This window comes from Chionomys nivalis, chromosome 19, assembly GCF_950005125.1.
Source record: "Chionomys nivalis chromosome 19, mChiNiv1.1, whole genome shotgun sequence".
NCBI lineage: Eukaryota > Metazoa > Chordata > Mammalia > Rodentia > Cricetidae > Chionomys > Chionomys nivalis.
The window spans coordinates 11,037,415-11,064,877 of NC_080104.1; the positions used below are offsets into that span (position 1 = coordinate 11,037,415).

Here is a 27,463-nt window from a genome sequence, read left to right on the forward strand (position 1 = left end):
TAGCTGCATATTTTCAGATAGACTGTTTGCAGGCAGCAAGCAGAGGCATGGCTTCTTTAAGAGACAGCTTCCTGGTTCATACTGTTGGCAGGAACAGCTCTGGCTCTCCTGGGAGGTCCTACTACGGAGCACTCAGATGGGGTTTGTGAGCAGAGTGCTACAAGTTGTTTAATGGTGGCATATACCTGCCGTGTCCCTGGAGCTGGGGTGGTGAACATACCTCTGCCATGTAGGACAGGGTGGAGCCAACAGGCAAAGCCACAGCGTTAGTCCTAGCCATGCCTGCTTAGCATTAAAAAAAAAAAATCCTGACCAGAAAATGATTACAGATACACAGTAAGACAGATTCAGACAAAAAAGACCACGGAATGGGTCATAGGGTTAGATAAATGTACATGGAGTAAGGAAAGAGAGAAGAAAGAGTACAGACAGTCAAAGATTGAAGGAGCAAAAATAATAAAATATTAAAGTAACAATAAAAAATAAGTCACATAAAGAGAGAATCTGGATTATGTGTGTTATTAAGTTTTCTTTGAATTTGTTGACTGTTAATGAGTTACTGCTGAAAAACATTTGATTCTGGGGGCTGCTAAGCTAAGCCAACATATATATTTTAAAGGTATCTTGACTTCAAAATTTAAGTCAAAAAATATGTTACTTTAGAGAAGATATTTTTGTTTTTGTTTCCACAGAAAAAGAAAAGCTATGGATACCATCAAAATTGATAAAGATTCCATTTGAGTTAGGCAGTGGTGGCACACATCTTTAATCCTAGCACTCAGGAGTCAGAGGCAGGCAGATCTCGGTGAGTTCAAAAGCAGCCTGGTCTACAGACTGAGTTCTAGGACTGGTTCCATAGCTACTGAGAAACATTGTCTCAAAAAAAAAAAAAGAAAAGAAAAGAAAAAGATTAGATTTGAACATTTGAACAAGAGACACCTCTTAATTAGAAAGGATGATAGTTTATCAAACATCATGGCCTTTTAATCTGAACTAACCTATAAAACTAACAAATGCTTTTCATTTGATCAACTGTGACTTGCCAAAAGAGAATCTCCCCAAAATTAGGATTGGGGAAGGGTTTTTTTCTATCTTTTCAGGATAATAAAGGATTCAGCTAAGGAATCTACAGACCAATGGACAAATCAGACATCTGAAGAGAAGGTACAAATCATCCAGAAAAAAAGCCTCAGAAAAATAGAAAATTGGCCTATTGGTATATCTCATTTCCAACAGAGGAAAATTTCATAAATCTTCCAAAGTATTTGAATCTGCTATTCTCTACAGATATATAATATAAATGGTCTTTTTGTAGTTCCAGTCCAACTAAGGATTAAAGCTGACTTTGTATTTGGAGTTTGGCTCTCTCCTTCTCTAAACCCAAGCAAGCGTATTAAAGTGAAATCCAAAATCTCTGTCTCATGTCAGAAAAGCCACCTGATATGGGACAGAAGGAAGACAAAAAATTAAAGACTATTTTATTGCTACTAATCTCATAATCCTTTGGTTTTATAATGACCCTTTGACAGCTTTTCTTAAGATATAAGATTAATATATATTAATATAATGTGATTCATTAATATATACATTAAACGTTTTGTCATGATATTAATGGTCATATAGAGTACTAACTAATTCTAGAAAAAGGTTTCATCTACCTTCCTGTACATGATTTTGGGTTTGAGTCTCTATCAGTTCTCTGTAGTGAATCATGAGCACACTTAACAGTCACCTTTGAAGTCAGGACTATGATAACACCACTAGGATGAAACACCACCTAAGGATCAGCTTTGGACTACAAACTGCTCAGAACGATTTCGAGGTGGCTGACTGAGATGATGCAGACTAACAGACTACTCCCCATCATCCCCAAACAGCAGGAAGTAATTTAAGAATATAATGCCCCACATTGCCAAGGTAGGATGTTTGGTCATTCAGTGGATTATGGATAATTGACATTGTTTAGGGGTTAAGTTACCAGTTATTATGGGTAATGGTCAGGAAAAAAGTTAAACAAAGGAAATTAGATTCAAGGTTCTTGTTTTGAAAAGAAAAAAGGGGGTATAGATATGTTAAGATAAAAAGGTAGATTATTGAATCTCCTTTTTTAAAAAAAATTTATTTATTTATTTATTACATATACAATATTCTGTCTGTGTGTATGCCTGCAGGCCAGAAGAGGGCACCAGACCCCATTACAGATGGTTGTGAGCAACCATGTGGTTGCTGGGAATTGAACTCAGGACCTTTGGAAGAGCAGGCAATGCTCTTAACCTCTGAACCATCTCTCCAGCCCTTGAATCTACTTTATTATTATTATTATTAAATATTTTTAATTAAAAATTTTCGCCTCCTCCCTGCCTCCCTTTTCCCTCCCCCTCCCCCCACTTCCCACTCCCCACTCTCCTCCCCCTCCCTCTCCAGTCCAAAGAGCAGTCAGGGTTCCCTGCCCTGTGGGCAGTTCAAGGTCCTCCCCCCTCCAGCCAGGTCTAGGAAGGTGAGCATCCAAACAGGCTAGGCTCCCACAAAGCCAGTACATGCAGTAGGATCAAAACCCAGTGCCATTGTCCTTGGCTTCTCATTAGCCTTCATTGTCTGCCATGTTCAGTGAGTCTGGTTTTATCCCATGCATTTTCAGTCCCAGTTCAGCTGGCCTTGGTGATCTCCTAATAGATCAGCCCCACCACCTCAGTGGGTGGGTGCCCCCCTTGCGGTCTTGACTTCCTTGCTCATGTTCTCCCTCCTTCCTGTTCCTCATTTGGACCTTGGGAGCTCAGTCCATTGCTCCAATGTGGGTCTCTGTCTCTATCTCCATCAATCGCCAGATGAAGGTTCTATGGTGATATGCAAGATATTCGTTAATATGGCTATAGGATTGGGCCATTTCAGGCTCCTTGAATCTACTTTTAAAAAGCAACTACTATATTCCATTATGTTGGACATGAAGAGAGACTGGGTTTGTGAAGTTTCTTAAAATAAAGGCTCTTTGTTTTTACAAAAGAGCAACTACTAGTTTTCAATTCATTTAACAAGGTAATAGGAATTTCTAGTTTTTGAAATTTTTTATTATCAACTGTTTAGGATAATCAGGAAATGTAGGTTTGTAGTTAGTCACCTAGTATGATAGAACACATGGTCATACTAGGTATATTTTAAAAGTCAAAGATACATTTTAGACAAACAAGTCATCTTCAAACACTTCAGAGATCTACATAATATGCCATTTAAGATGCTTTAACCTAGGTTCCTTCTTATGACAATGAGACAGGTATGTTTCTGGCAGCACCAATCTAATTCAGAGAAGATGATGGGCATCAAAGAAACTCCATATGGAGTTTACTTTCTTTGTGACAAAAGTAAGCCACTGGGTGTAGCGAGCTGCGTGAAGCCACACCTGATGGCGATAATGGCTAAGACCTGACTTATGCTATTATCGCGCAATGGTCATCAGCTGCTTGCATATGAGTGGACCTATGAGCAGTGCCCACCTGGCAATCCGGGATTGGTAGCCCATGCCTACTTAAGGGCTGGGAGAGGTTTGCCCAGAGAGAGAGGAGGAGAGAGAGAGAGAGAGAGAAGGAGAGAGATAACTGTAAAAAGGTCCTGAATAAAACTGCAGCAGGAAGAGCTCCGGTGTGTTGCGTGTCATCCTTGCGGGACGAGGTAGAGCCGCGACAACTGGGCAAGAAAATGCCCTTGCCTCAACTGCTAGCAGTATGCTGTTGTTGTAGAAGCTGCTTGTTTGTTCCTAACTGCTCAGCCCCAAAATAATCACACAGAAACCATATTATTTGCAAAACTGGCCAATAGTTTAAGCATATTTCTGGCTAACTCATATCTTAACTTAACCCATCTCCATTAATCTGTATATCACCACAAGGCTGTGGTTTACTGGGTAAAGTTTCTGTGTCTGTCTCCTGTGGGGCTACATGGCTTCTCACTGACTCTGCCTTCTTTCTCCCAGCATTCAGTTTAGTTTTCCCTGTCTAGCTCTACTCTGTTGCCCTATCACAGACGTCATATAGCTTCTTTATTAACCAATGATATTCACAGCATACATAGGGGAATCCCACATCACTTCCCCTTTTCTGTTTAAATAAAAAGGAAGGTTTTAACTTTGACATAGTAAATTACATATAATAAAACGGGTATTAAGCAAAAATTACAGATACAATCTTTATATCTACTTTATCTTTTATCATAACTAAGGACAACTATAACGATAACTATATATTCTTCAGCTCCATCAAAGACTCCAGAGGATATAATATTACCTAAATAAACAGGAAGTGCATTGTAGGCAACTTTCAAATCTCTAGAATTGACAGAGACATCTCGCTGCCTGGACAGTCACCAAAAGTTTGTTGAGGCATTCAGTCTTCAGCCCACAGGCACAAAGTATCAGGCAGACTTTTCCATGAAGCAGAAAATTTGAAAATCTGTTCTGCCTTCTAATGGCAAAGTCCATCAGTTACTTTTTTCTGTGTCCTGCAGAATGTCTGGCAGACTCTTTCATGAAGCAGGATCAACAAATTCAAAGAAAACACAATAATACACATAATTCACACTCTCTGTGTGTGGTTTGTCTTTACACAGCTCATTCTTCTTTCCTCTTTTTCTTCTTTCTCCCAAACCTATGTACATTTATCCAATACCATGACCCACTTAAAGGTCTTTTCCATCTGGATTTGTCATTATTGAATATCTGTAATCATATTTTTACCAGCATTTCTTAAAATGCTTAGCGTCCTTACTAAGACTAAGGCTCCTTTTCGTTTTGCCCAGACCAGCATGGTGGGGCAGAGGTCTGTTTAGTGCAAGCCATGCTCACAGCCCCATTTTCAGGCACACAGCCGGTGTATGTTGCCATTAATCAAGTTGTAGCACTCTGCTCAAAAACCACATTTAAATGTTCCATAGCCACTGGACCTCTCAAAAGTGTCAGAGTTCATGCTGACAGCAGTGCCCAGGAAGCTGCTGTTTCAAAACCACATGGTTTGTTTGTTTGTTTGTTTGCTACCACTGAATCAGGAAGACCTCTTTTTTTTGTTTGTTTGGTTTTTGTTTGGTTTGGTTTTTTTGAGACAAGGTTTCTCTGTAGCTTTGGTGCCTGTCCTGGAACTAGTTCTTGTAGACCAGGCTGTCCTCAAACTTATGGAGATCTGCTTGCCTCTGCCTCCTGAGTGCTGGAATTAAAGGTATGCACCACCACTGCTTGCTAGGAAGAATTCTCTTAAAGGAGCCGAAGAAAGCAAACAGAGGCCATCTGAAAAAAAATGTGGCTAATCTTTGTTTTTTTAGTGTCTAGAATTCCTTTCCAAGTCCTCTCAAGTTTTATGTTGATTTAGCTAGCACAGGTTGGAGCACCACTTTGTTGTAGGAACCTGCTTGTTTGTTTCCAGTTGCTCAGCCCCAAAATAATCACACAGAAAATTATTTGCAAAACTGTTTGGCCAATAGCGTAAGCGTATTTCTGGCTAACTCATATCTTAACTTAACCCATCTCCATTAATCTGTGTATCACCACAAGGCTGTGTGTTGCCAGGTAAAATTCCTATGTCTGTCTCCGGTGGGGCTACATGGCTTCTCACTGATTCTGCCTCCTTTCTCTCAGCATTCAGTTTAGTTTTCCCCATCTAGCTCTACTCGATCCTATCACAGGCCCAAACAGCTTCTTTATTAACTAATGGTAATCACAGCATACAGACAGAAATCCCACATCATGCTGTCCTAATGGGACAAGCAGGATACAAAGAAAGTGATTGCTAAACATTGTCAAGACAAGGAAGGACAGCCCTTCAGAATATCCTGCTTCACAGAAAAGTCTGTCGGATATGATAGACCTGTAGGCTGAAGATGGATGCCCCAACATTGCAGAGGAACTTTGGGTGACTGTCTAGGCAGCCAGCTGTTCCTGTCATTTCTCACATTTTTGGAATTCACTTGCTTGTACTTCCTGTTTATTCAGTAAGTATTATTTCCTCCTTGGGTCTCTAATGGAGTTGAAAACTAGATTTTATAGTTTTCCTTGTTTACCAGGCACAGAAAGCAAATTATGATAGAAATTAAATTAGGTACAAGACTTTGGACTCACAAAGATGGAATAGATATGGAATATTTTCTCCGAGTTTGTCAAATGCAAATGGACTAGGCATTGTTGATGTACTTTTGCCTGTATACATTATATATAGTTATTGCATTTACTGCATATAGTTTTCCTTATATTAGTTATAGCTTTCCGTTTTTATTTTAGACAAAAAGGGGAAATATAGTGATATTTATTTATGTTTATTTATTATTTAATAAATAAAACTTGCCTGAATATCAGAAGGGCAAAGCTAAGCCACTAGAGGTCAGGCAGTGGTGTCACACACTTTTAATCCCAGGATTTGGGAGACAGAGGCAGACAGATCTCTGTGAGTTCAAGGCCACCCCATGCAACACAAGTTCAATGCAGAAACAAATCCAGGTGGTGGTGGCTCACACCTTTAATCCCACTACTAAGGAGTCACACATTTTTAATCCACTTACTAAGGGGAATATAAATTGGGAGGAGAGAAAGCCAGGAGGTGCCAGTGCACACCTTTGATCCCAGCACTCAGGAGGTAGAGGCAGGCTGATCTCTGGGAGTTCAAGGACACCCTGATCTACAAGAGCTAGTTCCAGGACAACGAGGGCTGTGACATAGAGAAACTCTTCTGTGTAGTCTGCTTAGCCTTGATCACCCAGCCTTGGTATAGGTAAGACTTCTCTAGCGGCTTGACTGCTTTGCTTTTTTGGTTTTGGGGTTGAGCCCCAATATCTGACTCTGAGTTTTTATTATTTGTGCTACAAGTCTGCATGTGCTCCCATCAGTTGCTGGATGAAGCTTCTCTGATGCTGACTGGGCTACGCACCAGTCCTTGAGTACAGCAGACTATCATTAGGAATCATTCATTGTTTCGTTTCTTGTTTCTGCCAGTCGTTTGGTTCTGTCAGTCTCTGGGCCCTGACCAGTGTCAGGATGGGTTCCCTCTCATGGTGTGGGCCTCAAGTTGGCCACTCCCACAAGTTCTTCTCCACCAGTATCTCAGCACATCTTGCAGGCAGGACAAACTATAGATTGAAGGTTTTATGGCTGGGTTAATGTCCCAGTCCCATCACGGAAAGCCTTGCCTGGTTACAGCAGACGGCTGGTTCAGGCTCTGTACCCCCATTACCAGGAGTCTTCACTAGGGTCACCCTCGTAGATTCAGAAATACAGAACATGTCACGACTTTGCGTGGCATCCTGGTGCGGGGGCCACGCTAATCTTCTCTTTACAGATCCAGGGTTAGCACACGTGCTGCCAAAGCAGACACCCAAGGTGAGTTTGCATTATTGTTCCATCTGGCATTTCTGATCCAACAGCTCTGTAATTTTCTGGTACATAAAATATACCTCATGGTTTCTAAAATCTAAAATCTAATACATTCATGCCAAATCCGTTTATTTATGAGGTTCCTGTAAACCAATACCTTTCGGTTCTGCGGGTGACTGCCCTGAGACTGTGAGCACACCTTCACCACCACTTCCAAGACTAGAGGCGATGCTCCTCCGTAGCTACTAACAAAAAGAACGAGCTGGTTGGCTTCACCTGTCTCTGACCGCTAAAGTTGTTTGCAATCCTTATAATTGCTTGTATCTGTTTGATCACACGAGTGTGGTGCATCTGTGTTAAAGATGCACTGAAGGAGGCTGTGCAATTCCAGGAGGTGAAGAGGAGTAAATGAGACCTCTCGGTGCTGTGCAGTATTCAACCTGAGAGGCCAGATGGGGGAAGAAAATACCCCATGATTCTACCTTTGGGCCACAGCAAAATACTTTAGTTTGCGGGACAGTATCTATCTATCTATCTATCTATCTATCTATCTATCTATCTATCTATCTATCTATCTATCTGGCTTTTTGAGATAAGATCTCTCTACATAACCCTGGCTGTCCTTTAACTCACTATGTAGACCAGGCTGGCCTGGCCTCATACTCACAGAGATCTGCCTGCCTCTGCCTCCCAAGGGCTGGGATTAAAGACATGCACTAGCATACCTGGTTTAAAGAGCATTTTGCTCAATCTTTTGCAGCCTTTCTTTATGGTATATTGAATTTTTAAATAATATTATTGTGTCCACCTGTTCCATACCTGCTTTCACTAAATAATTCGTTATGAATATTTTAATTTTAAGTAGTTTTGTTTGTTTGGTTTGGTTTGGGTTTGGGTTTTGAAATGAGGTGAGCAGCCAGAGCCAGCTTTAGCTGCATGAGGATCACTCTGACTCCCACAGCTCCTGCCACCCCCTCCCAATGGCTAAAATTCCAGCTATAATAAACAGGATGCCGGCATGCTTGTGCGTGGTGCACGCTTTAAATCCCAGCAGAGGCAGGTGAATCTGTATGATTTCAAGGTCAGCCTTATCTACATAGTGAGTTCCAGACCAGCCAGTGTGGTGATACCCTGTCTCAAAACACACGAACAAGCAAACACTTCTGTGGTGATTTTTATGTATCAGTCACTATCTAAACCCAAAAATATCAACTCCTGACCTTGCACCAATCTCTTTGTCTCTCAAGGTCCCTCTTCCCTCCCTGCCCTGCTGTGTGCCAGCCCCACTCGATTAAGCTCTCCAAAGCCCCTGTAGCCTGATAGCATCATGTTTGTCCATCGACAAAATGTTCTAGAAGGAATCATTGCTCCCGCTCTGCCTTTCCCTCTCCCTGCGTAAGGATTTGCTGTTAGAGTTCGCAGAATGGACGTATCTTCCGTATTTATTTTAGGTTCAGCCACCTGATCTGCTTTAGCCACTGTAACATTTGTGGTCCTGGCATGAGCGCGGACCTGGACAGGACCAGACTGGCCGGTTTGGTTTGACTCTTGGTCCATATTTTCACTCGGACAGGCCCGCAAAGCTGATCTGAACCAGCCCCAAAGCCAGAAGCAAAGCCCAGTCAGCCTGGGAGGAAGAATAAAACTTAAGCAATTGGAACCTGCCTGCCTGCCTGCCTGCCTGCCACCATCTAAGGACTGATGTCTGAGAAGGCTGAAGGCATGCCATTCCCCTTCCCATTGACATCCCCTCCCCTGCTCCCCCTCTTCTTCTCTCCCCTTCCCTTTCCTCCCGTGCCCTCTTCTTTCTCTTTCGCTTCTTTTTCTTTCTCCCTCCCTCTCTTTTTCTCTCTTTCCTCCCACCGCCCCCCCCATTTGTTCCCTCTTATGTTTTCCTGTATCTACTCACTTCCTATGTCTTCCTGCCACACTGTCCTTGGTTCTACTTCCCTCTACCCCTGCCCTGGGACAGGCTAGCCTTACCCCTCATCCTCAGCTCTGCAGAGTCCTTATTACCTGCCCCCAACACACACACGCACACATATACACACACATGTACACATACACACACTCGCACATACACACACATACACACACACGCACACATATACACACACATGTACACACGCACACATATACACACACATATACACATACACACACTCGCACATACACACACATACACACACACATATACACACACATGTACACACGCACACACTCGCACATACACACACATACACACACACGCACACATATACACACACATGTACACACTCACACATATACACACACATATACACATACACACACTCGCACATACACACACATACACACACACACGCACACACACTCACACAGTCGGAAGAGATCATTTACGTGCTATCTGAACTCTGATGAAAATCCTCGTACCTGGAGCTGGAGTGGCAGCTCTATGGTTCAGAGTGTGATTGCTGCTCCCCCACCCCAGAACCAGGGTTCAATTCCCAGCACTCACATTGGTGCTCATAACTGTCTGTAACTCCAACACCCTCTTCTGACCTTGGGCACCACTCAAACACGTGCAGGCAAAACATTCTACACACATAACAAGGCTTAATAATTCAATCATTGTTTTTAACCATTCTATGGATGGCTGCCATTGTCCCCACATCACAATGAGGGTAGTAAACCAGACAGGGTCACACACGATGGGGCCCTGCAGCTAGGGGCTCTGCTGGTGTGGCTCTCTCTAGAGCATCATTCATTTACCGGTGTCTTTGATGGTGGTGTTTAGATGGTTTTTCTGTTTGTTATCATGGATTTAGCTTTGCTTGTCTTTCTTTTCTCTTAAGGATACTGCAGGGGCCGGGTGGTGGTGGTGCATGCCTTTAATCCCAGCACTTGGGAGGCAGAGGCAGGTGGATCTCTGTGAGTTCGAGACCAGCCTGGTCTACAAGAGCTAGTTCCAGGACAGGCACCAAAAATTACAGAGAAACCCTGTCTCGAAAATAAATAAAAAAAAAAATAAAATAAATAAATAAAAAAAAAGACTACGGCAGGGATGAGCTACACAGAGAAACCCTGTCTTGGTAAATAAGTAAATTGATAAATAAATAAAAAGTCACTGTGTGTGTATCCTGTATGTGTGTGTGTGCTGGCCCCTGTGTACAGATGTGAAGACCAGAGGCCAATGGCAAACGTCTTTCTCTATAGTATCTGCTTTAGCTTTGGGACTGGGCCTCCTGCTGAGCCTGGAGCTAGCCATGGAGTACCTCTAGCTCTTACATGTGTGCTCAGGACCCAGGTCCTTGTGGATGTACAGCCCACAGGGGCTCTTTACTACTGAGGCATTTCCCAGCTCTAACCCTTTCTTCTTAAAAATGCTGGATCCTTTTGAGTAGGAATCTGACCTGGTTCAATATACAAAAATTCATGGATTTCAGAAGTAAATATCATAGGACATGGACATCTCCATGATTCAGTGGCTGTCACAGGGGACCTGAGTTCTGTTTCCAGGCTACACTAGGTAGCCTCTAACTCCAAATCCTGGGGATGTGTCACCCTCTTTTGGCCTCTTTGATTAAGCACACATTCATAACTCTTTAAAAAACGAACCCATACTTACCCGGCAGGGGAGATACCATGATCACGAAGGTGGTTTTCCCAGGGCGAGCTTATCCATTGCACTCTGCATCCGGCCCCTGCTGTTTCCCCAAATGTGGGAAACTCGATTGCATAATTTGTGATGGTGGGAAACTCATTTGCGGTCTCCCCTGGTTAAAAAAAAAAAAATTAAAAACTGAACCCAGATCTGGAAAGTTCCCTTTAGTAACCATTATCATTATTAATCATTTTTATTAGAAAACCTATAAATGTGTGCTCTAGAAACACATAAAAGTAAAAAAGACAAGAATCATTTTAATGGAAGATCAAGCTGTGAAAGACTAAACACAGGGTCAAATCGTATACAGTTTGGTGACAGCCTTTTCTCCTCAGTCGTGAGACACTGTCGAGGTGTTTCAAGTCATTGGACATCCTTCTACAACATTTAGGGCACGGAATTCATAACCCCTTCCTAACCCATAATGCAGGTCACTATCATTTATTTAGCTGCGTCTCTAGGGCTGAATGTTCAGTTACTTCGGTTATTTCTTCCTTTGAACCGTAATAGCTAAAACGCCTCTGGACCTAACGAGAGAGAGAAAGACATCTGCACAGGTCCCTAATCGTCCCCCTAGAGCACATTTCTGTATAATCAAAGACTATGTGCACTGATAAGGTCCTTGTGTGCGGTGACAGCCAGCCTCACTCCCACTGCCCCACCAGGACAGGAGAGATGGCTCAGCAGGGACGAGCCCTGGCTCCCCACTTCCAGAGGACCTGGGCTCACTCCCAGCGCCCACGTGGTAGTTCACAATCCTCCATCACTCCAGCTCTGGAAAACTTGATGCCATCTTCTGTCGTCCTTGAGGACGGCGTACGCATGCTGCATATGCACACATACAATCCAAACATCCACACACACAAATTAAAACAGTTTAAAGGGAGCAGAGCTTTCTTACAATTTGGCCACTCAAAACAGAATTCTTCACACTCTTGCTGGCATTTGTACTTCTATGCCTTTCCCCAGTGTCTTTTTTTGTTGTGACCTTTAACCCTTCCTCTAAATGTCTATCATAGAAGCAGCAAGGGTTTCCCCCATGTCTTATTTTAACTAGATTTTTTACAAATGGATTTTTTAGTAGTCATAGCTAACCTGTTTTCACCCTGACGCTATCTACCATTTGTGTTATATTTAGAAAGATGTTCGTCACAAGAACACCACGTAAATATGCATAGACCTATTTGCCCACACGTGAGTCATGAGAGAGGATATTAACCTAATTTATTTTCTAGTTTCAACTTCGTCATAGGTCCTTTTTTCTTTTTTCCAGGGTGGATATATGAATTCAGCTTTTTGAGTATTGAAGTAGCAAGAACCATGTTTGTACCCCAAAAGCATCTGAGGCAGTAATTGGGAAGTAGAAGAACCATGTTTGTGCCCCCAAAACTTCTGAGGCAGTGACTGGGAGGTCGAGTTTCTTTGTGGCTCTGCTGACCATCAGCACACTGGGAATCACATATAACTACGCCCTGAATACATCTGTTGTGCACACTCACCTAGAAATAGGGAAATTTTTAAGAAGTTTTTTTGGGGGAAGGGGTCCATCACCTGAAATTCTTTCCCTTTCTTCTGTCAAGCACCCTGCTAGCCTTTTGTCATTGTTTGTTTTGTCCATCTGTCTGTCTTGTTTTTGAGATGGGGTCTGTATCAGTTACTCTTCTGCTGCTGTGACAAGAGTCTGTGGCCGAGAGCTACACAAGGCAGATTTCCTGACTCCGTCCTCCCGGGCTTCCCGAGAGCTGGATGTCTGCAATGGTGGGAAAGTTTGACAGAGGAGCCTGAGATGGGATCACATCCCAGCCACCCTGGAAGCAGAGAGAGCAAGCAGGAAGTAGGGTGAGGCTGCAAATCCCCCAAACTCTCCCTAGTGATGTGCTTCCTTCAGCAAAGCTCCCCCTGCCAGAGGCTCCTCCATCAAGGCCTCCAGCAGAGGACCAAGCGTTCAGGTCTATGATAGATACATTTGTGGTGATGGGAGACTCACTCAAACCACCAGAGATCACACTGTGCTGCCCAAGTTGGTCTCAAATTCCTACATTCATACTGATCCTCTTGTCTTGTCCTCCTAAGCAGCCTGGTGACCGGAACATGCCACCAAGCCCAGCTGCCCTACTATCTTGCCAAAACTAAGTCATTTTATTTTTCTGGCTGTGAGACTTATGAACTAAAATGGGAGACATCCAAGGTCAACTGGGACAAGGTGTCCCTGTGGCCATCAGACTCCCCCAACTGTGTGGGAGACAAGTACAGCTCACACAGGGATTCTGGTCTGAGGGTGGAGTAACCGTTGGTGCTCTGCTTAGGGTGTGTATGTGCTGAAATGTCCTCTAGATCATGAAGAGAGGTTGGTTTGGGCCCTAGGGAGTTGGTTCAGCCAGTGAAGTGTTTGCCATGCAAGCAGAGGACCTGAGTTTGGATCTCAGTCCACACATAAAGAGCCTGGCATTGCTTATAACCGCAGTCTCTCGCGGGTAGGGCAGAGACAGGAGGATCTGTGGGGCCCTCTGACCAGTCAGTCAAGACAGGTGAGCTCCAGAATGGGGGATGGATCCTATCTGAAGCTACAGGAAGGTAGGAGGCTGACAGGATGGCGTGTGCAGAAAGGAGCTTGCTACCAACTCTGATCACCTGAGTTGAATCTCTGAAACCCAACTGGTGGAAGAAGACACTGACTCTCACAAGTTCTCCTGGGAAGTGCTGTGTGGCATGCGGGGCCTACAGACATGCATGCACATTTGCACATGCACTGTTGCACATGCACACACAGACACACATACACATCATAAATAAATAAAAATAAATAAATGAATAAATAAAGTAAATATGGTCGAGAAGCAGTTGAAGAAGACACCTGATGTCTGCCTCTGGCCTCCACATGCACACGCAGTACACACGTGACTATCTAACCACACGTAAGAACACGTGTGCAAAGGAAGAAGGCTGCTCAAACTGAAGAGCGGAGGACTTGAACTAGACTGAAGAACTGGAAGGTCTGTTATGAGGTGGGGTTCCAGATCTGAAGGATCAGAGAAGTATGACAGGAAGATTGACAGCACCCGGCTACCAGCCTGCTACAACAGAGTCCAGGTACCACAGAGGGAAGGGTGCTTGGCAACCAGAATCATGATGGACATACAGCATCTCCTTAGGGTGTCAACCATGGAGTTTCCAAGAGTGAACAATTAGGAAAGGGAGAAGGCACTGCGAGGCTTCTCCTAAAGCCTTAGTGAGGGCCACCGGCAGAGTTCTGTGGGTAAGGCGCTTGCCACCAAGCCTGACAACCTGAGAAAGGAGAGAACCAACTCCCACAAATCGTCCTCTGTACTCTGTGTTCATGCACACAAAATAAATAAATCAAAATTTAAAGACCTTAAGGCACTCACAGAACAATGTGGAAATTTTGCGACCAGCGTTTTTGCTCCCTCCCTTCAGCTGCCCGAGCACCAGGGCTAAATTTGGTATGGGGCAGTATAGAGAGGCAGTTCCCACTGACTTCTGCCACTTCCTCCGCTGGGCATTGTTCTTTCATTTCCTGAAATATCTTACTTTGCATTTCTTAAGAAAAATTCTACCCCAAAGATGCATTGGGATAAAATTAGATCATGAAGAAAAATGTAAAGATGAAAGCAAAGATTCCTGTAATTGTTCTCAGCTTGACTGTCTGTTGCTTTCCTGTGTTCTCTCCCTCTCGCAGGGACCCACCAACTTTTTCTGTCTGGAGACTGAACTGTGCATGTTTTCTTTGGGGGAGTGTGAGTTATGAGGATTTCACTGTGCAGCCCAACACAGCATGGCATGAAACGTGAAATCTTCCTACCTCAGCCTCTAAGTGCTGGGATCTCAGGTGTGTGCCGCCACGCCCAACTCTGAATGTACTCGTGTGTGTGTGTGCGTGTGTGTGTGTGTGCTCTGCCATGCCCAACTCTGAATGTACTCCTGTGTGTGTGTATGTGTGTGTGTGTGTGTGTGTTGCCACGCCCAACTCTGAATGTACTTGGATGTGTTCCGTCATGCCCAACTCTATATGTCTTTTCTGGTTGGTGTGCTTTATATTTTGTTTTATCTTGAAACACGATTTCAGAGTAATATAATCTGGCCTCAAACTCACTATGCAGCCAAGTTAGCCTTGAACTCCTTCATCCTTTGGTCTCCATCTCTCAAACAAGGCTTACAAAACTGTGACATCATGCCTGGCTTGCTGAATGTGTTTTCTAACTGAGTTAGTCAGTGAGTTAGTTGATTGGCTGGTTGGTGGTTGTTTAATTAGTTGAAGCACAGTCTCCCAAAGCCCTACCTGCTCTCAAACTCACTCAGTAGTTGAAGATGACCTTGAACTCCTCATCTTCCTGCCTTCACCTCACAAGCGCTGGAAGCTGGCACTACCATGCCCTACCTTAATTGTTTTTAACTTAACACTTGAAAATCTTTCCACCTCAGAAAAGTGTCTGTATCAGCAGTTGTAGTGGTTATAATCTGTGGTTATTAGTGTTTGATGTCAACTTGTCAGAACCTAGTCTCCTCTGACAGACGGAGCCCCGGGCATGCCTGTAGGGATCATCTCGACTGTGTTACTCAATGTAAGAAGACACTTCTTAACTATGGGTGGAACTATTCCCTCAACCATGGATCCTAGACCGTACAAATGGATGACAGCAAGCTGAGTGGGGTTCTGCGTACTCTCTCTGTTTCTTGGCTGTGCGTGGGATGAAACCAGCTGCTTCGAGCTCCTGTTGCCTTGACACCCCTCCATGATGGTCTGCACCCTGAACGTGAAGAACCAAAGTTTCTCCATTTTTTCCTCAGCCCCCTAGGGACAAAAGTAACAGGGTAGCCCTCTTGGAAGTACAGACAACTGCAGAATGTCCCCACCTGGAGGTCAGCTGAAAAGAAATCTTGACAAGCAACAGGCGAGGTTCAAAATAAAATTTCTAAAAAGTTCCTAGACGGGAGCCCATCAGGATTGAACCCGTCACCCCACACTCTACTAATGTAGCCTTTCTGGGTTTTGCATTTAAATAACGCCCTCTAGAAGGGCGGGGTACCTCCTCTTGCTGCTGCGCTGGTGAGGTGCCTGCCAGCTTGTATCGTGCATATAATAAACCTTGCTTTTGCATTTAGGTGAGTTGGTCTTCCTGGTGGTCCTTTGAGGTCCCCACGGACTGGGTATAACAAACTGTGAACCAGAATAAGCCCTTTCTCCTTTAAGTGGATTTTGTCAGAGTATGTTACTACAGCAACAGGAAAAAAGGCTAAGATACATATTGTCTCATTTATTTCTTTTATTTGACAATCTATCAAAATAAGGGCATAGTGATTGCTCTAAGTTTCATTAGATTCTGAGTTATGTGGTTGCCTTATCCCTTCCTTCAATAAATATAACTAATAAGACTGTGTCGGGTAAATTTTTTTTTAGTGTGTATGTGAATATGAAGATTCCTCTGCGTGTGTTCAGTTGGAACTTCCAGCTCCCTCTTGCAAGGTCTGAGAAGTCCCATTCCTGTCTCTACAAATCCTGCCTACCCAAAGAATCTCCAAACAAAGGGAAGGCACCAAAAAGCCCAGGTCTGAATTCTTGGCAGGTACACCAGCTCCTCCCCTGAAGTTGCCAGACACCCAAGTCCCCACGTACAGCACTCAACTTTTGACCATACTTGGCCACAAGCCAACTTGTGGCTGACACATCATCACCCCTTACCTTTAACCTGTATAATCTCCCTGCTTTAGTTCAGGTGTGTGGCTCCTCTGGCCTCCATCTCTGGGACTGGAGAATCTGTCTGGGAGCTGCTTTGCTCCAATAAACCTGTTGATATACATTTTCAACAGGTTTCAGAGGGACAGAAAACCTATTAGTGTGTACAGGTGACCACAGAGGCCAAAGGAGGGCATCAGATCCCCTGGAGCTGGAATTACAGGCAGTCTGTAGGTTGCCATATGTGGGTACTAAAAACCAAACTCTGGTCCTCTGTATAACCAGCAAGGGCCCTTAACTTATGAGCCCTCTTTCCTAAGTTTATTTTTAGGTAACACATTTAGAGATTAAAAGGAAGGTCCCAAAGCCTCATGTGGAGATGCATGCCTTTAACCCCAGCACTCGGAGGACAGAGGCAGGCAGGTCTCTGTGAGTTCGAGGCCAGCCTGGTTTACAGAGTGAGTTCCAGGACATCGAAAGCTAATAGTGAGGCCTTGTATTAAAAAGAGAGGGTGGGGGTCCTGGAGTCCAGTTGCCTGGGTTTAAATCCTTTCTTTTCTTTTTTTAGTTTTTCGAGACAGGGTTTCTCTGTTTCTCTGTGTAGCTTTGGAGCCTATCCTGGAACTAGCTCTTGTAGACCAACCAGGCTGACCTGGTTGGTCTGCCTGTCTCTGCCTCCAGAGTGCTGGGATTAAAGGTGTGTGTCACCATTGCCGGCTCAGCTCTTTCTTTGCTTCCCCAAATGGTCATTTTCATCCAAAGACAGGAATGACAATGATATCTACTGGGTCAGATTACCCAGGAGCTTCTATTTGCATACCCGAGGGGCTTGCTTTCTCCAAAAACATTGGGCCAATTTTCATTCATTGGGGGTAAAAATCAAGTCCCCTGTGCATATATATATATATATATATATATATATATATATATATATATATATGTATCTGATAGGATTTAACTATCTCTTACATAAGAGTTTTGAAAATGGTAACACACTAGGCTAACAGCTATAATTTATATACACTATGAGCAATTTCTCCTGGGGACTTATTGTCCCAAGCTGTTTCTATCCCCCTAGTGGCCCACAGGCTGATTGACAGTCTTGACCAGTAAGTCTAACACTGATAGACAACAAATTTGTCCTTTTATAAAAGGGAAACTGAGCCCTCACTCAGTCTCTTGCTCCTCGTGTGTGTGTGTGTGTGTTGTTGTTGTTGTCATTGTCGTTGTTGGTTTTTGAGACAGTCTCATATAACCAAAGTGGAATATATAAACAAGGATGACCTTGAAACGCTGATCCACATCTCGGTCACGATTGAACCTTGGAGCATGGCACAATCAGGGCTTCTGGAAAGATCCAGATTGAGCTGGACAATCATAAAACTAACCATTGAGATTGTTCAAAATCCTCAGGAGATTGCAGCGGTCAACAGAAGCCAAGGCCCACTAGGCTACAGGAAACAGGCAGAGGTGCTCTCAAACTCAGCTTTGTGTTTGGTTTGGTTTGGTTTGGTTTGGTTTGGTTTTCAGGTAAGACCTTACTATGTAGCCATGGATGACCTGGTACTTACCATATATCCCAGGGTAGCCTCAAATCAAAGCAATCCTCCTGCCTCAGCCTCCCTAGTGCTGGAATTAAAGGCGTGAGTCACCACACCTTGATCTTCAACTCATCTTAACTTTTCTGTGTGACCCTCAATGGATAACTCAGGAAAATCTTCTCCTCCTCTGCTCTCAGAAGACCGGAGTTCGGCTCACAGAACCCATTGGGGTTGTTCAGATTTCCTTACTGTCTTAGTTAGGATTTCTATTGCTGTGAAGAGACACCATGACCACAACAACACAACAACTCTTGTCAAGGAAAGCATTTAATGGGATGGCATACAGTTTCAGAGATTTAGTCCATCATCCTCACGGCATCATGGCAGCGTGTATGCAGACACGGTGCTGGAGAAAGAACTAAGAGTCCTATATCTTGAGCCACAGGCAACAGGAAGTGAACTGTGATGCTGGACATAGCTTGAGCATAGGAGACCTCAAAGCCCACCCCCACAGTGACACACTTCCTCCAACAAGGTCACACCTCCTAATAGTGCCACTCCCTTCGGGGGCCATTTTCTTCCAAGCCACTGCACTTACCTCGTTTTTTGTTTTATATTATGCCTGCATATATATATTGCAGCATAAGCATGCCTGGGGTCTGCAGAGGTTAAAGGAGTACATTGAATCTCCTAGAACTGTTATGGATGTTATGGGTGGTTGTGGGCCACCATGTTGATGCTGGAAATCATCAAATTCAGGTCTCTGCAAGAACAAGTGCTCTTAACCTCTGAGCTAGTCCTCCATCCCTTCAAACTCACATTTAAAAAAAACTAGTCATAGGTGTTATGGTTTTCGTCTCTTTAAGAGACAAACCATGACCACTCCCGATGATCCCTGCCCTCTTCCTGCCATCTTAGATTCTGTCTGTCCCCTCTTGGTGTGCGTGTGTGTGTGTGTCTCTCTCTCGGGCCCTTCTCGGTCTCTCTCCTCTTCTTCTCTTCTTCTTCTTCCCCCCCTCACACTCTCTCTCTCTCTCTCTCTCTCTCTCTCTCTCTTGGTCGCTCGCTCCTCTAAGTAATAAATATTCAATTCTATTCTGTACGGTGTGTCTACCCATGTGCCTTCTACCCACTGCCTGCTCACACCCACCTGCCTCACTGGGACCAGTTCACCGGGGAACTTGCAACCGCTCCAGGGTCCAGAAGCCATCTCTGCCTGGGACTAGCTGCCCTGTGGGCCCACCAGGGATCTTGCAGCATTTTAAAAAATAGGGTCATTTTAAAATATGTTTTAAAAGACCATTACAGAAAACCATGATTGATTGAAATGCAGACAACAAGTGATTATGGAATGCCCACCCCAACTGAAACATCTTTACCGTAAGTCCTACACCTAAGACTCAGGGAACATTATGAAAGAGCAGAAAGACTGCAAGAGAAACAAGGAGGTTGCTGTGAGATTGTCTCTCCTAGAAATGTCAAAGGAGCTACATCCAAGAAGGCTCACCAACATAACCTGGACCAGGATGACACCATTAGACACGCTAACATGGAAAAGGGAGTTTCTCAAGGCCTCAACCCTGAGCTAAAGAATACTGAGACCCGGAGAAACAGTCTTCCTCAGGGAGTACCCCAGCGGGTGATCAAATACCAAGTGGTCAGTCCTGGAATCATATAATCATACACATACACATAACATTATATGGATTGTACAGGGTGTGTGTGTGTGTGTGTGAGTGTGTGTGTGTGTGTGTGTGTGTGCAATCAACCAAAGGAAAAGAGACCATGCAGCAAGGAGGGTTCATGAGAGGGGCTAGGAGAGGAAAAGTGGAGGGGAATGATGTAATCATGCCTTAATTTAAAAACATTTAAAACTGGGCAGTGGTGGAGCACAGCTGTAATCCCAGCACTAGAGGCAGAAGCAGGTGAATCTCTGTGAGTTCAATGCCAGCCTGGTCTACAACATGAGTTCCAAAACAGCGAGGGCTACACAGAGAGAAACACTGCTCACAAAATAAAAAAAAAGTTTAAGTGGGTAGAGGGTTGAGCCTCAGAAAGGACCATGGAGGCTACCCTCTGGATAGTACACACACACACACACACACACAGAGGAAAATACAGGAAAATAGTCAGAAGGGGTGGTCCATACCTGTAATCCTAGCACTAAGGAGTGGAGGCAGGAGAATCAAATGTTTAATATCATCCTCAGATGCATAACCTGTTGGAGGTCAGTCTGGGCTATGTGAGACCTTGTCTAAAAAACACCAAGTATATAAACAATAAATAAGTAAATAAAAAAACAAACAAGCACAAAGAAATCTGTGTGAGACACAGAGGGGAAAATATAAGGAAATAGGGCAAAGGAAAGGGGACAATCATGTGGTGATTATCCACAAAGTGGCTGCCCCAACACACACACACACACACACACACACACACACACCTGCGGCTATTTGGTATGATCTCCGGGAGTTTTGTGATGCAGAACACCAGGTCCTACCTCCTGGAGACTGGGGTTTAATTGGCCTGGTGCACATGTGGGATTTTCTTTTACACTTTCCAGCACAATTCACACCCAAGAAAAGAACCACATTCTAGAACAACGAATCACCCAGGTCACTGTGCACACCAACCCCATGGAGATCTAATTGCCATAAAAACTCTGGTTCAGGGAGTCTGGAGTGGGCTCCTGATTGCGTGCCTCTGTCAAGCTCCAGGGTGGTAAGGATGCTGCACCCCAGCCAGCATGCGATTAAGGTTGCACACAACGGCCCTCAAGATGGCTCAGTGTTGCCAAATTTGGCGATGGGTTTGGTCCCTGGGACCCACATGGTGGGAGAGAGAGCCAACTCCTTCATGGTGTCGTCTTGTGTTCACAGCAGTGCCATGACACACACATACAATTATGCCTAGATCACAGAGTCCCCAAAAATCCAACGGGGAGACCAAGTCCTAAGTAAAAGCAAAGAGCCTTTAATCTTATTCAAGTTTGAACTCGACCTCTCTGCGCGTCCAGTGAATTACACAATTGGAGAGTCCCAGCTCAGGTGGGGTGGGGTTTATACAATAGCAGAGACTGGGGTGAGGGATCTCTAAGGTTCAGAACCCCATATTGGCTGACATTCATCTAGGGGTGTCCAGGTGAAAAGCGATGGGTATGTACTGACAGGTGATCCTATCTACAATGGTTGGAACCTTAGGAATTTCCTTTGGATGGTCTGATCTGTTCCTGGGTGGTCCCAGTTTGTGGTCTTGGAACCAGATTTTGCCTCAGGGTAAACTACTGAGACTCAGGACTCAGCTTGTCATGGCTGGGTCCTATATTCCCCCTTCACAAGTGCCACGACAGGACCCAGTCATGGGTCTGCCTGTCCATGGGTTTAAGGGGACGGTACTGGGACCTAAGAACCTTAGGTAACAGATTTTTCTAGGGCAGTGGCCATCCTCTGCTGTCAGGCCCTGTAGCTCTGAACTTTGAGTACAACCAAATTGTAATTATAATCCTAAAGGGGTTCTGCGTAAAGAACCAGTGTCTTATCTTTTTATAGAACCATTGTAGTTAATAAATCCATTAATTGACAAGTCTGAGCCTATTTTCCTGGTATGTCAATGGGCATCATAGGTAGCCATTTTGTCCCCCATGCCAGGGAGTTCCCCCTTGTCTCAGCATTTCAACCTATTCTGGGCAGGGAACATGGGATGATGTGTTCTCTTCTGTAACTACTGGGGCGTTGTTATCAGGGCCCAAGAAAACTGAAAGGCTAGTCAAAGGCAAGGAGGGAATTCAGGCAATGGGGCATTTATCAGAGACATCTGGTTCACTAAGAGACTGGGAGCATTCACATCAGCTGGACTGGTCCACATCAGGTTTCAGCAAGTCCAGGTCTCAGGGTCATTTGGAGCAGGTTGTAGCCAGCAGCTGACACTTGAATGTATCTGTCAGCCAAGTGGAAACTTGTTGAGACAAGTTTAAATGAGGAACAGCAGTTAAAATTTATGAATTTAGAGGAAAATATTACATTTGAAACTTTCAGGAAGGGGAGGAGTCCCGAGAGCAGGGGAGAGAAAAACATTATCCTCAGGTGAAGACAGGTGGGGAAACTTAGGCTGCGCTTATCTGGACTCCTTTTGACCTGTGAGATCCAGGGTTGTTTTATTTTTTGAAGCCTATATGAATTTCTATTTTATAAAGAACATAAAAGTTGCCGCGCGGTGGTGGCGCACGCCTTTAATCCCAGCACTTGGGAGGCAGAGGCAGGCGGATCTCTGTGAGTTCGAGACCAGCCTGGTCTACGAGAGCTAGTTCCAGGACAGGCTCCAAAACCACAGAGAAACCCTGTCTCGAAAAACCAAAAAAAAAAAAAAAAAAAGAACATAAAAGTTTTAGATGTATTAGTATCAACAGTCTATACTGAAATCCACATTGCAGAAAAAAGCAGGTAATGGGTGTCTGTAAAACAGCAGGAATGCACTCATTTGAGTCCTGGCAGAAACTGCAGACTTGGGTTAGAAACATGCACATTTGTCTTCTGTCCTGAGAGCCAGGTATGGACTGGACAGAGGTGTCTTTGGTCTGATGAGAAGCACCTTTAAGTTCATATTTAGATGGCAACCAAAGTGAATCTAAAGCCATGAGCCGTGACCGAGCAGTAACCAGTCACTGCTCTGCCAGCTTAGCAGAACTCTATGAATGCTACACTCTGAACTTTTATATCATAGAAAGGGAAGACAATCTGAAACATGTTTATATTTTAAATTATTTATTTATATTTTATAACTTGTATTTACATCTCAAATCATTTTTTGAGACCCTTAAAGCTTATTAGCTTTTATATCCTAAGACCTTTATATATATTAAAACATTTCTTGGGCTGGAGAGATGGCTCAGCAGTTAAGAGCACTGGGGGCTGGAGAGATGGCTCAGTGGTTAAGAGCATTGCCTGCTCTTCCAAAGGTCCTGAGTTCAATTCCCGGCAACCACATGGTGGCTCACAACCATCTGTAATGAGGTCTGGTGCCCTCTTCTGGCCTGCAGACATACACACAGACAGAATATTGTATACATAATAAATATATATATATATATATATATATGCAGTTAAGAGCACTGCTTGCTCTTCCAAAGGTCCCAAGTTCAATTCCCGGCAACCACATGGTGGCTCACAACCATCTGTAATGAGATCTGGTGCCCTCTTCTGGCCTGCAGGAAGAGTACTGAGAATACTGTATACACAATAAATAAATAAATCTTTTTAAAATTTTTCTTATCAAGAGACTTAGTAGCTTTAGAAAAGGCAAGGTTTGATTTTTATATATAGAAAGAGCTAATTAGCTGGCTATAGCCTTGTGGCAGGATCTAGTCTGATGCTGCCAAACTGATGAAGGTATAGCTAGCCTATTCATCAATACTATCAGAGATCCCAGAAGGGTAAATAAATCATACCTGAGTACAGAGCAAGCAGCTTCCAAATCTATCAAAAATGACAAGGACCAGTCTATACACAGTTATCCACACCCAGGCCTCCATAGCATTGGAGGCAGAACTATCAGAACAGCAGTCTTTGCTAGACCCGTAGGTGAGAGGGTTTTTCCCCCCATGGAAGAGGTACATGCAAAAGACTGACCTTATTTTGTCTAGGCAAAAGTGGTACAATCAGTTCTCCAATGTTCCACAGTCTGGACCAGGTCCTGGCAGCAGGGTGGCACTGGGGCATCCTGCCCAGCGGTCAGCATTGTCATAATCCAGGTGGAGACATCATGGTGTCCCATAATCTCTTCTGGGGACCTTGGTTCACTGCTAGGATTTGGGAGTCTCTGTCTGATATAATAAGGTTTTTGATCAACATTTTAAATGCCATATTTTTCAGTTCTCTGAAGTATTTTAGAGCTGAATAGACAACTTTGTTTCTAGTTACTTGTTTTAAACTTAATTTCTGAAAACATATCCAGAGGACTAAGTAAGGTTTATCCCTGTAATTAATTACATCAGTAGTATTTACTTAGCAAGGTTACAATTAACAAACTTGATTATTTAAAAGGATAGTTATTAACTTGTATTTTTAAATATTTTATAACAAGATAGCAGCTTTGATAAGACTAGAATTTTATATACATTTCTGTCAGGTTTAGCTTTAAAATAGTGATTTTGAACTGAAACTCTGCTTATTGAAACAAAAATTTATATGACTCAGTTAATCCAAATAGCTGAAGTTTAGCAAACTTAGCAAATATAAGAAAGCTATACTTGGGGGGCTGGAGTGATGGCTCAGCAGTTAAGAGCATTGCCTGCTCTTCCAAAGGTCCTGAGTTCAATTCCCAGCAATCACATGGTGGCTCACAACCATCTGTAATGAGGTCTGGTGCCCGCTTCTGGCCTGCAGACATACACACAGACAGAATATTGTATACATTATATATATATATGCTATACTTTAAGTCTGAATATACCTTGAGTAAGGAGAGACATTTTCTAAGTCACAAGTTCTCAACTTCTTCAGTGTTTGACCTTTTAATTTAGTTCCCCATGTTGCGGTGATCCCTTATTACTAAATTTTCCCGTTGACATTTTACAACTGCAGTTTTATCATTGTTATGAATCTCAGTGCAAACACTGACATGCAGGTGGTCCTAAGCTGCCCCTGTAAAAAGACTCAACGGGCTGAGAAACTGTTTCAAGCCCTTTGCCACACTGCTTAGCTCATTGTCTTGCTGCATTACAAGAAATGAACATCCCAGTTTCTGGGTACCATTTAGTGCTCCTGGCTGTGACCCTAAGTTTTAGCCCTTTACTTTAAATCCAAATATTAGTAATATAAAACATTTTATAATCACAAATGTAACAATCTTACAAATTTAAATTTTTTAAAAACTGTTCTTAAAAAAATCAAAATCTCTTAAATGTCTTTCTGCAACATCAAAAATAAAGTACTTCTTTGGCCCCACCTTCAACGGCATATATATAGCCTGTCTTTTAGATCTCAGTCCGCTCCATTCCACGGTACCTGGTGCTTCTGGGGACTATCCCCTGCCATTTCTAAAACTGTTAAGGTCCGCCCTTGTAACTGGGCTCTCTTTGGGACTCTCGTCCAGCGTACATTTGTAAGCCTCAGCTGTTTCCTATGATCCCTTTATGTCTTTAAAACCATTGCCACCTGGGTGACTCTTAATTACAGAGTTTAGCTGGCAGAGCAAAGTACATTTTTTAGTATAAAAGCATTGAGGTGCAACTTTAATAAAGTTTAAATCTTATTTCTTATAAACCTTGTTTTTAAGACAGGACATGAATTATCATACAAAAATGTATCCCAATCCAAGTTATCTTGGAGATCTGTTGGTGTCTCCTAGCCAGGCTCATTTTACACGGTCACTTCTAATCAAGATGGTAGGGAAATACTGTGACAGCCATCTTTTTTTAACTCCGGCAAAACAGCAACCAGCCATGTGACTGACTAAAAACTGGTGGCAATTCTAATTGGAACCATGCCATATGGTTGCTTTAAAATTGCCCATTTATAGCTTTTAAACCATCAAATTTTAGAGTTACTAGTTTTAACTTTTTTAACCAGTTTTATTTTAATTTTAGCCATATTTAACAAAATAAACCCATAAATTTTAAAGTACAGAATGTTCACATAAAAAAATTTTTTTTGGCTGGGCGATGGTGGCGCACACCTTTAATCCCAGCACTCGGGAGGCAGAGGCAGGCGGATCTCTGTGAGTTCGAGACCAGCCTGGTCTACAGAGCTAGTTCCAGGACAGGCTCCAAAGCCTGTCTCGAAAAACAAAAAAAACCAAAAAAACAAAAAAAAAAAATTTGGCTATTCTACTTTGTTTTTTTCTTGTCACTGAGTCAAAGGCTCAGATTGACAGAGTCACACACAGGAAATGTTTAAATGTGCCTGGGCTCAGTGAAGGAAGAGCCATAACCCAACTCTAGAGCCAGCTTTCCAATAAAGAACAGCATAAAACAGTTTTAATGTTATCTATATCAAAAAGACATATGGACTCTTACTGACCCAAATACAGTGACCCGAACTCAGTGATAAAAATTTTGAGTCCTGACCATAAACGTAGTCACAGCCTCAGTGGGTGGTGACTGGCTGCTGTCAGCAAAAATGTCCAAACCATTTCTGTTTCAGTTCTATGCTTGTAACAAAATTTATGAACTCACCAGAAAACACAGCCAAACTTTCCAACAAAACAAGCATACACCACTTCTTGAGAAACAGACAAAATTTTCCATTAGGACAATATTTTCAAACCAGAATTAACCTAATATGGTCAATTAATTAAAAAAAAACCTGTACCAGCATGAAGCATCCAATCCCTTTAAATGATATTTATAACCCATGGTATCTGAATGACCAAAGCATCCTGGTGGAGCTATAAAAGGCCCTGGATACAACATCACAACATGGCCACACACATAGCTTACAAACATGGAGCCAAATTGCAGTCAGGTTTGTACAGAAGTTGAGATGGGCAACCCCTAGGGGAGGCCACAGGAGCCCCATCTACCAACATGGAAAGGGGATGGCTCACAGCATGGGGGCAAAATATTGTTAACATTTCCAATATAGCAATTAACCCCAGATTCTCTGTTTTGTTTGAAATCCTATTGGACACACCTGCCTCTTGCAAGCTGTGGCTGGTTGTGACTGGCAGCTTTGCTACATTGTTACAACAAGGTTATATAGCCCAGGTGCCCCACCTCCACAAGTATGTGCCCTGCAGCCACATGCTTGTATGGCATACCGCCTGCATTACCCCACACTACAGACCAAGGCTATCTCCTTTTCAGTGAGATGCTTCTGACCCTATCCCTAAAGTCTTATAATGATGTGGAATCCCCCTCTATATGCTTTGATTCCATTGGCTAATAAAGAAGCTGCTCTTGGCCAATGGCTTATAGCCAGGTGAAAAATTCAAACAGAGACTTAGAAAGAGAGAAGGTAGAGTCAGAGAGAAGCCACATAGCTGCAGGAGGAGAAGGACATCTGCACACTGGTACTGGTAAATTATGAGCCTTGTGGTAAAATATAAAATAACGGAAATGGGTTTATTTAAGATATAAGAGCTAGCTAGCAACACACTTAAGTGATTGGCCAAGCAATGTTGTAATTAGTATAGTTTCCGTGTGATTATTTCGGGTCTGGGTGGCCTGGAAAATGAACAAGCAGCCTCCACTTACAAAATGGCATCAACGTGGTCAACTACATCCACATAGAACCTGTGAGAGCTTGGGAAAT

General features: G+C 43.3%; 2 non-coding genes across 2 annotated transcripts; one reads left to right on the plus strand and one right to left on the minus strand.

Moving 5' to 3' along the window:
• Positions 1–7,233: 7,233 nt before the first annotated feature.
• On the minus strand, positions 7,234–7,338 carry LOC130862473 (U6 spliceosomal RNA). The gene has a single exon (XR_009055646.1). It is a non-coding gene; the product is annotated as a U6 spliceosomal RNA (small nuclear RNA).
• A 3,600-nt stretch (positions 7,339–10,938) lies between these two features.
• Positions 10,939–11,096, plus strand: LOC130862464 (U1 spliceosomal RNA). The gene has a single exon (XR_009055640.1). It is a non-coding gene; the product is annotated as a U1 spliceosomal RNA (small nuclear RNA).
• The last annotated feature ends 16,367 nt before the right edge of the window (positions 11,097–27,463 follow it).